This window comes from Podarcis pityusensis, assembly GCF_964106645.2.
Source record: "Podarcis pityusensis genome assembly, chromosome: 12".
Taxonomy (NCBI): domain Eukaryota; kingdom Metazoa; phylum Chordata; class Lepidosauria; order Squamata; family Lacertidae; genus Podarcis; species Podarcis pityusensis.
In genome coordinates, this window is record NC_138037.1 from 56,083,832 (window position 1) to 56,097,575 (window position 13,744).

Consider the following 13,744-nt stretch of genomic DNA (forward strand, 5'->3'; position numbering starts at 1 on the left):
TCCCCTCCTGCTGAAATGAAGAAAGAGAAGGGTAACCAGGAATGGATTTATGAGTGGAAGAATTGTGAGTTCTGTTCAGTTCTGCAACTCAGAATAAATTTGGGTCTCATGATTACTTATTTTGATGTGTAAGTCCTTTGCACCAGGCTCTGACTGGTGGACCTCAGATTCTCGTAAAAAACAAATTAGATGTGCAAGCTGGTAGATTGCCCACTGTTGATTTAAGGCATGAAAATGCAAAGGCCCTGTGCTCAGCTGCAACAAGCTGTAGATCCCTGTTGACCTGACCTCATCTCCATGTAATGTGTGAAGTGGCCCTCAAAGCCTTTTAAAAAGAAAAAAGAAAAGAAAAAAGGTTCAGATCCCTGTTCAGACATGAATTAACTGGGTACCCCTGTTAAATCATCACCGTCCAGGTTCTATCAGTGTTATGGGAATAACAATGACTTACCTCACAGGGTAACTGGGAGTGATATTAGGATTACAGAGTGCTATGCGCTACTCCTTCCAGCTGCAATTAATTGCTAGATGAAAGCATTTTAGAGTCCTGTATATCTCTCTGAACCAGACAACAAACAGATGAAGATTCACACAAACACACAGAAATTCTCCCTAATTTGTATCCTATCCCATAAATCTGAACTACCACAGATGGGATTGCCCCGATATTAATAATCTAGATTTTCTAACAATTAAAGTACATACCCAGTGCTTCTCATCCTAATTCTTTTGGGGAATAGAGTATTTTAACTTGGCTGTTAATTGTTCATTCTAAAAATTGGGTATAATTTGTTGGAATTCTTTTAGTATAATCCATCTCTCCAGAAGATGGAGAAGTGAGACATTCCTCAGTTAGTCATTACAGAAAAGTTTTAGAAGACTTCATTCATTAGATGGAATCACTTCTGGATTCCAGGAAACTTCTATGGACCGAATTCCAGCCTGTGCCATCTCACAAGTTTTTATTAAACACTATCCCACAGACATCAAAATAGTGGTATAAATGATTTTTAAAAAGCAGGAAAAGATGCTGTAAAGGCTACAAAAGCTGAAGCATTGGGGAATTTAACAAGGAAATCAAAAGGTAACCATGGGGAAGACATGAGAGGCTCATAAAACTACAAATGGTATGGCAATAATAAATAAATACCGCAACCATTTTATCCATCTTTCATGATAGTAGAGCATGGGGGGAGGAGGCATGCAATGAAAGCTGACAATAAAGAATGCAATAGTTCTTCACACAACTTAGATTTCACTACACCAACATGCAGAGATGGCCAAATTCATTAACATAGACCTACCAATGGCTATTAGTAGGGACTTCCACATGCAGAGGCAGAGTAACTTTTAACAGGTGCTGGGAAACAAAACAAGGAAAAACCATCCTCCTCCTCACACTTTTATTGGTGCTGAAAGGGCCACTTCAAAAAAGATGGTGCCACCAGCTGATCCCCATTTGCCAGGGAAGAATCGGGAATGCCCTTTCAGCTCCTGGTTTGTCCTTTGCAGCCACGTTTTCACCTGCTGCACACCTGGAACTATTTGTGACTAGCGCTGGGCCAGAGGCTCCTAGAGAAGAGAGCTGGACAGGCAGTGTAAGACAAGGGTTGCCAACGCGGCACCTGTGGGCGCCCCTACGCCCCACATACAAGGCCAAAAGCGTCACCCTCTCCCTCTGAAATCAGACTGGAAAGCTTTCTATTGCAGCTTAACTTAATGTGGCTTACAGGTAAAATAGGAACAGCCAAAAGCACAGAGGGAGGAAACAATCAATAAAAAACAATTAAACATTAACAGAATTAAAGCTATACAAGCGTTTCCCTCCGCACACACACACACAAACACACACACACTTAAGTGTGATTGACTTGCATGCAACTGCATATATGTGTGGCACCAGGAAATAAATAAAGAGCTGGAAAGTCCTTGTGACTTGCGAGGAGACATACACACACCCCAGAGTTTTAATTCTAGTTATGGATATGTTCGGATAAGGTATTTTTGGTCTGGAGAGAGGGCAGCAGAGAGGATGTGTAAAGGTGCTTATAAGGCACTCCCTGTTTACGTGATTTCACTTATAAGCATGAGGGCCAGGAACATAACCCTGACATAAGCGAGGTGCCTGTATATAAATATAAAAGCTCTATTAAAAGCATACAGATAATCACAGTAAAACAGCACAGCACCTGCTCTCTCATTAAAAGCAGTCAGGTGCCAAAGCCGGTTGGCACAAGAAAGTCTTCCGTGGAAAGACAAGGAGGAGGGAGCCCGTCTGGCTTCTCCAGGGAGGGAGTTCCAGAGTCTGGGAGCAGCCAGCAAAAAGGCTTGGATGCAGGGAGTGTGTGGGTGTGGGTGTGAGTGTGTGAGTGTGAGTGTGTGGGTGTGAGTGTGTGGGTGTGAGGTGTCCACAACAGCTTATCCCATCTGCAAATGTGCCCAAAGGCCGCAAAAAGATTGACCACCCCAGTATAAAAGTACAGTGGTACCTCAGGTTACAAACACCTCGGGTTACAAACTCCGCTAACGAGTAGTACCTCAGGTTAAGAACTTTACCTCAGGATGAGAACATAAACCATGCGCCGGCGGCACAGTGACAGCACAAGGCCCCATTAGCTAAAGTGGTACCTCAGGTTAAGTACGGACCTCTGGAACGAATTAAGTATGTAACCAGAGGCACCACTGTATAAATAATAAACAAACTGGCCAAGCTGACCGAATTAAAATGATCTAATGCTCCAATTCCATTTTGCAAATAAGCCCCTAAAAGTTTGTCATACATTTTTTTACTAGCCTGCCTACTCATACATAGCTATGTAAGTTTAAGATAGTGAGTGACCTTCCCTGCTTAGTTGTCTGGTGGCAGATAGTACCGTAGGCAAGCTTTCAAGAGGCTGTTTATGAGCCTAGCGTAGCTCCTAACAGATGAAACTTAGCTCAGAGCAGCATCTGCTTCTAGGAAAGTCTCTTCATCTGGTTTTATAGTCTACTCGGTGCTTCTGCATTTGCTCATAGATCACATGCACTCTACTTCCACAGCACCAGAATTAGAAGAGACAGAGCCAAATACTTAATAGGAACTTTAATTTATTATTTCAAGAGCTGAAACTCAGCACTAAAATAAAAAAGTACTCTATTGCAGATTCTCATTTGAGACTCAGTTCCGCAATTCCTGCTGCAAGTAGAAATTCAACAACTGTTTAAGAACTCAGCATCCTGATCTATTGTGTACATGCCACTGAAATCACTAGCAACTTGCCAACATGCAAAATGCAAGCTTGTAAGGTTGTGTGATCTGCATTCTTCTGCAAGTACAGGGGAAGGCAATGAGAAGCTCACAGAATCACATAGAACTGCAAAACAAAACCAGCCTAGTGGTAGTGGACTCTCCTTCATTGGAGGTTTTTAAGCAGAGGTTGGATGGGGATCCCTACACTGTGATGGACTATGTAGGACCACTGGAACCCCTTCCAACTCTACAATTCTTGAATTAGATAGCCTTTAGATTCCTTTTGAATTACTTCTTCCAATTGTGTATCTCCTTCAAGTAAAAGAGAGCAACAAACAATGTCCCATAAATTCATAAATCTTGTATCTAATCAAAGTTGGGGGGAGAAGGCAGAGTGGGGAGGGAAGACACTCACCTGTCTGATCTCGTAAATTGTATTTGGCACTGATAGCACAGTGTGCCTGACAACTACAGAAAACTGTTTTTGCACCTTCTAAATCAATGCAAGTTTACTGAAGAATCCAGAGAAAGTAGTCCAAAGCTCTGCTGTTTTGCTATACTGTGGTATATTCACGAATTCCATTAGGAGAGAGGAAGGGGAGAGAAGAGAGAATTTGCCATAAGCATTTATGTAGGGAGGAAAAGATGCACCCTATATTTCGGGAGGAAAAAGCATGGATGAAGTACATTTTTTATTCCAGGTCACCGTTCACATTCCCCTGTGTAACATGAGCACATGCAGAAACCCTTTGAAGACGCATGCCTTTTATTCTATTGGTCACTCAGAAGCATGAGAATATGCCCCAGAAGAGGACAATCAGCATATCTTGCTGTGATCATAGCAAGTCTGAAGACTTCTTCAACTGATACTGTTATAAGCAATGGGAATGCTTGCAGTGAGGTTTTTTGGTGAAAAGAGGTGACAGTGATAGAGGTCCTTTGGGGCTCTCCCCTGCCCCACAACAATAAATAAAACACAATACCAGCAGTGTTGGGGGGTTTTCTCCCTTTTTTGCTTTGTGTCTTGCTTTCACCTGTTCAAACAACAACAACAACAACACTACAGCTGTAGGTTGGCACAGATACTCCCTTTTCCTATGCTGCCAACTGCTGAATCCCAATGGCACAAGGACTTTATCGTGGCTTGTTTTCCATTCTCAATGATGTATTGTTTTATGGCATCAATCCCAATTGCAATGAAATTTAAATCTATCAGCGTCGTGCAATGGAGCTGAATGAAGAATATAGCCACAAAAAGTAGTCTCTGGCATTCAGCGGCAATTTTAATACTAAATGCATGAGCACTTACCGTTTCAATTTGGGTCATTTAAATAACAGGCCCCAGCACCCCACCTTTTACCAATCAAGATGTTAAGCAAAGGCTTCTCGGAAGATCTTGTTAAGAGTCGTGGGGTTCAACTCCAGGAATTCTGTCTTTCACATTCTAAGCAAAGCCAGATGTTTCACCTTTCCAGTAAAAAGAATGACAAGCTTCATGCCCCAAGAAGAACTCCAATTGTAAATATGCACACTTTATAAAGCCCTTCCTTCCAACTTTTAAACTTCATTTCAGGCTTTGCACTTGTGTCTTGTTGTAAAACAGGTATCAGAACATTTTACCTTCCCCCCCCCCCTTCCTGCAATGCCAGGGGAGAAGGGACTAGAAAGCAGCTCTGTTTTGCTGCAACAGAAGGTACTTTTGAATCCGCTCCCCAAGAATCACAAAATTCCATCTTCGCCTTCCAAGAATGCACATTTGTGAAAAACCTTACACATTTGAAAAGGTCAAGCCACACCATCCTACATGGCCAAGTTAATTACTGATTAAGTTAGGAAGGGTGCCTAGGAGTGCAGAATAAACCCAAGCGATTTACATCACAGAAATGGCATGTACTTCCAAGCAAGTGCATGGAAGGGCTGCGGTCTTAAGAAGACTGCACCAAGTTCAACTTACTTTTGAGTAAGCATGTAGGCTAAAAACAATTACTGTATTTTAATACTGAGACTAATTCTTAAAACAATGCTCACAATGGAATATAGTATTGAGCAATTATGAAACTCTTGAAAGAACACAGAAAGCCTCAGTTTAGCAATCTACTTGCAGTCTGAAAATAGTGTAATGGTTACGTATTGTTCATACCATAACAACGACGTCCTTAAGAAAAATCCTAACCCTTCCCAGATCTACACACACCTCCAAGTCTCTGCAGAAAGCGAGACTCTGAAAGAAAGCAGGGGCTTAGAGAGGGAGCTGAGCGAGGAGGAGGCAGGGAGGGGACTTACCTCAGAACCCAGCCAAGTGGAAATCAGTGCAGTAATTCTGCAAGTCTGCAGAGTGCACTCTGAGAGCTAGAGTAGTGTGAAGAAGTACTGCTGGGCAGCATTGCCTGAAGGCATTGCTAATACACTGATGACTAATGACTGGGCCAGGAAGACAATGAATTTGGGGGTTGAAAACTAAGAGAAATCACGCAGTACCTTGACAAATGGGCTTTCACAATTTCATTCACTGAATAACCTTTAAGCACAAAATTGGCTCAACTTCCCTTGGGAATAACTTGACACATGTTGTTGAACAATGATATAGGTATTTTCCTTCTTTTAACAAGCCACTCTTACGCTAAATACATAAACATGATTACAACAGGGAATGAAACTTGGGAGTTAACTGTTCATCAGCTATGGGGAAACAAAAGATTTAGGATGAAAGGAACAGACAAAATTGTTCTTTCCCGATGTAGGAATAGGAAAAATATCCTTGGTTTCAAACTATGTGAATTATTACAATTTGGGTGGGGGGGCATTGCCTGCAATGGTAGAGCAGTCTTTTTGGCAAGGGGGAGAAGATGTACAAATTTCTCAGGACCCATCAAACAACCAGTAAGGAACAAAGATATTGAGATTTTGCCTAACCGCTGAAATTCCAACAGAAGTCTCATTTTTCGACAGACCAATCACCATTAACAAATAAATCAAGTTCCATGTAAAACTTTACAACGTTGTGCCCCCCCCCCCCGACACGCCGGAGGACAGCAACATCTCCCTTTAGAAAGAATGCTTTTTTGTTGCTGCTCCTTCAATGTAAATAGCCTTCCAATTTAAAAATAACAATTTGGGCTATTTTTACAGACAGAATAAAATATCTGAAGTGTCTCTAAATTAACAAGAGCCACTTACTTAGCCCAGACAGCATTGCCTTTAGCAGCTCCTAAAAACTTCAGAAAAATGAGATCTTAAAACAGGAAGCTTAGTAAGCTCATAAAACTGTTGTTGGAGCCAGGAACACATAGCATATTTAATCTGCAAACTGTGAGAGAGTCTACAATGATTTCAGCAAGATCTGAGGCATGCCCTCAAGGTTTGCTGGGATCTGGGATTAGGGAGTTGATAAGAACCTCAACTGCCCATGGACATGTTTTTCTTCTGCAGTTAAACACAAATGCAGAGAGACGTTTGACTGCTGCTTGGCGTTACTGCTCAAGTTATATAAAAGCTTTGCAGCTCCTTTTGCTGTCAATATATCAAAGTTGAAAAAAAAATCATCAAAGTGTGAAATTTCATTTAAAGTCTTTGCCAGTCTACAGCTCTATTTCACAGACCTATCAAATAAAAGTAAAGATGGGAAAATACACAGAGAAAACTTGAAAAAAAGTTTTACATCATGCCCCCAATTTTTATGATTTTTTTTTTGTTTATTCCATCTCCCTTTATTTTATTTTTTTAAGCTGGAACAAATCAATTCCAATGTAGACAAGCGACAGAACAGGGAGAGCAAAGGAAGGTTGAAGGTGTATGTTTTGGAAATACTGATTAAAAGGCTCTTTGAAATAATTATTAGAGCTGAGCCTTTTGTAAAACAAGAACAAAAGGTTTATTGAGTGAATTTAGCATCTCACTTCCTTACTGCAAACTGATCAAATGAAATATGTCTTGACTTCTTAAAAAGAATAAAATCAAATAAACTGAAGAATATGAGGACCAGTCTTAGGAATGCCTTCTTCAAAGTATTTCTTTAGTTTAGGGGATTTACCACAATTGCATATATAGTAGAAAACTCTGACTTTTGAGATAATCTGCTATAGTCTAAAAGCATTAACATTCCATTACTAAGGTCTTCCTGAGGATTTCATGACTCATTGATTCACTCTTGCTCCGAGTCTGCTTCTTCTTAGTACATTACTGTCTCCTCACGCTGGAGTGCAGGCAACAATGGCCATTAAACCGTTTCCTTTCATAACTCTCTGGCCTCCCCCTTCCCAGTTTAATAAGCATCAGATGCTTTACTCTGAAGGGAAATTGTAGAAAAGTTTTCTAAAATGCCTTTAAACATCAAATAAACACCTTTGCAAAGCGTAAAACAAGACAGTGGTGCATGCTAGTAATTACAAATGATTGCAAGTAAGAAAGAGATGACTTTAGTACTCTTAAAAGTCCTATAAAAGGTAATTAATAATTACAGCAAAGAAAGTCACCCTTACGCCATTGAAATCAATGAAAACTAGTTACTGCCTTCTATAGTACAAAGCTGGACCTCTCCCCACGTGAATTTTAAACTTTTAAACTTTCAAAGCAAGTGCTCTGATTGTTCTGTTTGCAGCAGAACCAGAGTTCAACATTTTGCATATAGAAAATGTTGCCTCTGTCCAAATACATCTCACCCAAATGAAAAATACCATATGAAAATAATGCAAGGTGCCTGGAACTACAAACCGATCTAACTACAAACCACTTATATTTCAAAAGACTTTGCCTTTTCTACAAACTTCTGTTTGGTGTTGGGTACAAGTTTTGCATTTTTAGTCAAGACAATGTCTTTTTTGGTTCAGTATTTCTTATGCAGATAAAAGCTTTAGCAAAGTTTCACTGACGAACATGAGTAGTGATGCGATGTAAAATTATGAACACATGCACACATACACCCTTGAAATACAGCTACTGTACTGACTCTCTAGCTTTGATTTTTTCCCCTTGAAGAATTACATTACATCATCGTTCCATCTTTCCTGATTTCCAGCACCCTGATCCTAAACATAATTGCTTCAAAGTATATTCTATCTAACTGATTTCATTGGAATTCATTTCCTAGTAAGGGTGTCTTACAAACACAGTGTAAGAAATCAAGTAAACTGCATTCTTCTACACAGACTTGCTTCATCTATAGTCCCATTGATCTCAGTAGGACCTGCCTCTGAGCAAACACGCAGAGAATTGAAGCTGTTTTGTTCTAGCAAAAGCTAACCAACTGCCTCTTACAGCCAGTTTGATGTAATTTAATGTTTGTTTTAATAAGGCTGAAAAATAACCATCTACAAGTCATCTACCAGTATGTTGCAAGCAATATCTCATAAATAAATTCTTGAAATACTTTATACAGTTTACACTGTTGAAGTCATTCATGGTTAGGTTTTTTTAAACAGATAACCTAACTCAGCTACAATAAGGTGCTCTGAAGTATTTCAAATTTTCATAATTCTTTACATTTTAAACACTGCATCCTTATTTCAAAATAATCTTTGAGATATGCAATTAATAAACTGTCAGATCCCAATTAATTTTTAATAAGGAGCCTAAAGGAAACAATTACAGGCATCGATCACTAACACACCATTCCAAATTGAGAACGCAACTGCATAAATGCACTGAACAGTTAAAGGCTACTTATGAGTAATTTTAGGGTATAATCTATACAGAGAAAGACAACCCCTTCTTTCCTTCCTAATCTACTCCTTTCAAACACAAGCTTGGTTCCTCAGTGATCATTTGCACCCAAGTATTTGTGTTGCCGTTTTGGAATCATATGGATACAGAAAAAAGCATAGAATGCCCTGATATAATTAAAAGAACCACATATTCAAAAGAGCTGGGAACAGATGAGTTTTTTTCTGTGACCCACACAAATAAAACCAAAATTGCAGGTTCAAACATCAAAATGGAAAAGGCCTGATTTTTTTTTAAAAAAAAGTTTAATGCCTTCCAAAAAGAAGCAAGTTAACAACATATGCTGCCCAGCTAGCTAATGCTGACTTCCCTTAGGCCCCCTGCATGCTAACTTGCCACCTATAACTTGGCCTTAAAAAGGCTCTGCTAGGCTGGGATGGAAATGGCCCATCATTTCAAACTGAACTGGCAGCTGGAAAATGTGGAACAGCTGGCAGAGAACAGCAAGAAAATGTTTTACATAAATATCTCTACATATAAACTGGCAAAAGGCCACAAACACCAGACCCCAAGGATGGAATCAACATGATACACAGGAGGATTGAAATAATTTGGGGTAGGGGGGTTAGCTTTTTGAACCCTTTTCCCCATATGGTGCTTGCAGCCGCAAACCCCAAGTGGCAGCCCCCCTCTCAATCACAAAAGCTGCAACTGTGAACAACCCAAAAGAAGAAGGGTTGCGCTGACAGAACAATACAGATACTTTCCAGGAGCCTTTTAGGGTCCCTTTGATGTGCTTACTTGCCCAAGAGTCTAATCCAAATTGCTCTGCCTGCCACTATTTACTCAGCCTCTTTTTCCAAGCTCCCTCTAGCCCTTTTCCAAGTTTGAGAAAGTTAACTGCTGGGTGTGATTCATATAGCTGTCCGGTCAAGAAGCCCTCGCCATCCAGAGAATGAAGTTTGGCAGAAGCAGCCAAAATGTAAGGAAAGGAGAAATCTGCACAACAGAAAAATATTCAGATCCAGGGAGCATTTGGGTTGCACCTTGCCAGATTATTACAAAAGTGTCAGCTAACAATGGAAATTCAAGCATCTGTGCCAAAACCAGCTAACCAACCTTCAAGTTGCCACGGGACCCTTCTCTCATTCTGCAACAGTAAACTCTGAAAGTTTCGCTTTTAACTCTCAGCTTTTTTAAAACTGGAAGCTTTGCTCCCATCTTCCTTCAACACCCCCTCCCTTTTTCCCAGGACCTTCCAAGCAAATGAATCACTCCAAAAAGAGAGAGAGAAGAGATTAAAAAGGCAGCCTTCCTAACACTACAAATAACAGCAGAAGGTTGTGTACAGTACCACATCCGATCACTTGCTTCCACCCTTCCAGATGTGGCAAACTTCCAGCCACCACAGAAACTGCTGGCAAGAAAGTCAACGCTATTTCCACCCCGCGCTCTCTCTCTCTCTCTTTTTCCCTCCCGCCCCTTGGAAGAGGCCAAGCAGCTGCTGGGAGCCTGCAAAATGTGCAGCAGCAGTGCAACTGAGCTGCGGGACGTGAAGCCTCCCAATGCTCTCCGAGTCAAGAGAGCGCGAAGGGGGCGCGGAGAGGCCCACGCGCCGCGCGCTTTTGGCGCCTCCGCCAGCCCGAGCCGGGCCGGGCTTGCTCCGGGACAAGCCCCTGCAAGCGCGCCCTGCCTCGGCCGCCTGGCCAGCTCCCCTTCCCCCCCGAACTCTCCATCCCGCCGGACTCGGAGGAGGGATCGAGGGCAGAAAAGGGAAGCTCTTCTCCCGCCCGAAAGAAGCCCCACTCCAACTTTCTTTTCCGCGCGGCCAGCGCGCTGCAAGTTAAACAAAGAACTTTCCCCTCCTCTCTCTCTTTTCACACGCGCGCGCGCACCTCCAGCCACCCGCCCGAAAAGCACGGGGGGAACGGCTTACCTGCCGCCGCCGCTTCGGCTGGGGTGGGGAGCAGCCCGCGAGCTCCCCATAGGCGAAGATCGGGGCCTCGCCGGCTCCTCCGCGGCCAACTTAGCCGCGCCGCTCCCCGAGGATGAATGAGGGCATTTGGCTTCTGTTTTGGAGGGGCGGGCTGGGGAGGGGAGGAGCGGGAGGGCGCGGGGGGGTGGGGGCTCTCGTCTGCCTTTTCTTTTACGCGCCCGGCGCTCGCCCTCCCGTTTGGGCTTTGCCTGCAGGCGCGCGCGCGCTTATTTCTCTTTCTCCGCCGAGACCTTCCAGCGGTTCCTCGCCCCCCCCCCCGCTGTAATCCGATCCCTTCTGACTCACGGAGGAGCCCGGAGTGACATTTCTCCCGGTTCGACAACAACAACCGAAACAACCCCGAAAAAGGAGGAAAGCCCGCCGCCAATTCGCAAATCACAAACTTGCACGCAAAGGGAGGAACAAGCGCTTCGGCCGCTGCCCCTTCCTCCTCCTGCTCCCTTCCCCGGGGCTGCGCTTTTCTCTTCTTTCTTTCCCCCTTCTCTGATTTCGTTCCTTTCTCTGCCTCTCGGTCCAGGGAAGAAGAAGGGGAAAGGAAAACAGGCAACTCTCATAACTCACGTGTTCCGAAAAGTTGCCCGGAGTCTGCCGCTTCCTCTGCCTCCTCCCTTCTCTCGTCCAAGTTTTGCAGATGTTGCCGGGCTGTCCGGCTCAGCCCTCCGCCGCTGCCCCGCTCGCCCGCCCGCCCGCCCGCCTCCTCTCCTTCCCTCGCTCCTTCTCCTCCCCCTCGGGGTGTTTGGGGGGAGGCGATCTGCCCGAGAAAGACAGACACACACCCCGCGATCCTGCGGGAGCGCCCGCTCGCGCCACTTTCCTCTCTTTGCGCGCGCCTCTCCACGTGGAGCGGGGCTGGCACGGAAAGGGGAGCCCTGCCTTCCCCGGGGACTCTGGAGCGCTCAAGCCGGCTCGGCCAGCCTCGGGGACGGGAGGGCCTCTCTGCCTTGAAGGCGGCCAGGGCGAAGGCTGCGGCGCCGCCGAAGAAGCCGGGCCGAGGATGCAGAGGCGTCAACCAAGCAAGCAGGGCGCGAGGGACGGGGGGCGGGCGCTTAGGCCCCAGGCGAGCTGCCCGCCCGGGAGAGGAGATTCCGGGGGGCCGGCAGGCTGCGGCACGCGGCCCCCGCTCGCCCCTTCCTTTCCCCCTCAGAGGCGCCAGAGAAGCGGGGTGCCCTCGGGGAGGCGGTGGGGTGCCGCCTTCCCTTTCCCAGCCCAGGGCCGCCTCTCGCAGACAAACCCTCCAGTCCTTCAACGTTAGGAGGCTCCCACCTTTATGTTCAAAGAATGTCCATCATAGGTGTTAAAAAAACACAGAGAGCAAAAAAGTTCGTGGGGATTTCCAGATAGACAGGACCTGCAGTGCGCGGCTCGTCATCCCCGCTTTACCTTTGTGCTTCTCTTCGGGCATTTCTCATTATGTACAAATATGTGGAGCTGAATTAAATTCCACACACTCTCTTTTTGGACCCTTGAATCTGTGCAGGCTTTGGCGCGCCCGCTCTTCTCGGGAGCCAGCTTCTCCCACTGCTTTCTAAAGGCACGCTGGCCTGGTTCCCCCACCTTCGCCACAAAATTCTGCAGTGAGGTGGAGAGTTCAGGTGACAATGGCAGCGCTAGCACCCAAGGGAAGTCCAAATTTAACTCGGGGACCATTTTATTCTCCATGAGAGATTTTACATCGCACCAGGTTCAAAGCTGTGCCTTTGGGGGCCTGGGCAGAAGAGCATTCAAGGCACAAGCAGGCAGAGTGGGGGTCAGATTAGGCAACACACATCTAAAAAGCACCCCAGTGGGCTCTGCATTAATCCAGGTGTGCTACATCCATGGGTGTATGGGGTGTCAGGGGAAGGGTAGTACCCCACCAGAGGGGAACTAACAGCCATGCTCCTCTGGGGTAGTTTGTCGCCCTGTGTTCCCCACCCTGCATTCAGCTGTCACCCAGAAACTGTCAGCTTGCAGCAGCTGCTACACCTTGAGAAGGGCTCCCAAGGGCCGGCTAATCCAGGTGAGGGTAGCCAATGGGTCTCAAGGCCTTCCCCTGCATGTATCCGGCATACTGAGTGGACGAGCCCAATAGTGGCCCCAACAGTCAAGAAGGTGGTTTCTGCACGTGCTGCAGAGGGAAGTGAGGGGCAGATGGGGCTCAAAAACCTGAGAAGGGGGCCCATCTCGGAGAAAGAAAAGTCTGACCCTAAACGTCCACTGCCTTGAGGTTCGGGAGAAGAAAGAGCTAAAGAGGGGGTCAGCAAACTTTTCCAGCAGGGGGCCAGTCCACTGTCCCTCAGACCTTGTGAGGGGCCGGACTATATTTTTGGGGGGGGGGAATGAACGAATTCCTATGCCCCACAAATAACCCAGAGATGCATTTTAAATAAAAGGACACATTCTACTCATGTAAAAACACACTGATTCCCAGACCATCCGTGGGCGATTGAGAAGGCGATTGGGCCGGATCCGGCCCCCAGGCCTTAGTTTGCCTACCCATGGAGTAAACACTACATAAATCCATAGTGGAGTCCCTAAGAGGGTTGGATGGTGCCTTGTACGCTTCCTTCTGGCAACTCCTGCAGCCAAGCTGGTGCCAAACGTCTTGCTCTGCTTCCCTTTGGACCACATCAGTGAGGCTGAGACGCTTGTCGTCTGGGCAGCCCAGTTTGACTTCATGCCCAGAGCTGCACTCTCAAGACAGATGGATGCCAACTATACATCCATATATTTACTATTTGTTCCACGAGCTTTATTTAACCACTTGATTGCAATGAAACCTCAAAGCAGTTAACAAAGATATAAGCTACAGTCAGGTTGTTTCAGCCAAAATAAAAGCACATAGGAAGCATTCTCTGCTTTGCCTGGCAGTGGCTCTCCAG

At 45.1% G+C, this 13,744-nt stretch overlaps 1 protein-coding gene across 3 annotated transcripts in view; it reads right to left on the reverse strand.

Moving 5' to 3' along the window:
* GLI3 (GLI family zinc finger 3) overlaps positions 1-11,559 on the reverse strand; it is a 237,073-nt gene extending 225,514 nt beyond the window's left edge. For 2 of the 3 annotated variants that reach the window (XM_080975700.1, XM_080975698.1), the window contains exon 1: positions 11,445-11,559. The gene's annotated coding sequence lies outside the window, so the exon portion shown is untranslated. Of the gene's footprint in view, positions 1-10,823; positions 10,958-11,444 lie in introns of those variants that run through there. The other variant, XM_080975699.1, reaches the window with a different exon arrangement.
* Between the last annotated feature and the right edge of the window lie 2,185 nt (positions 11,560-13,744).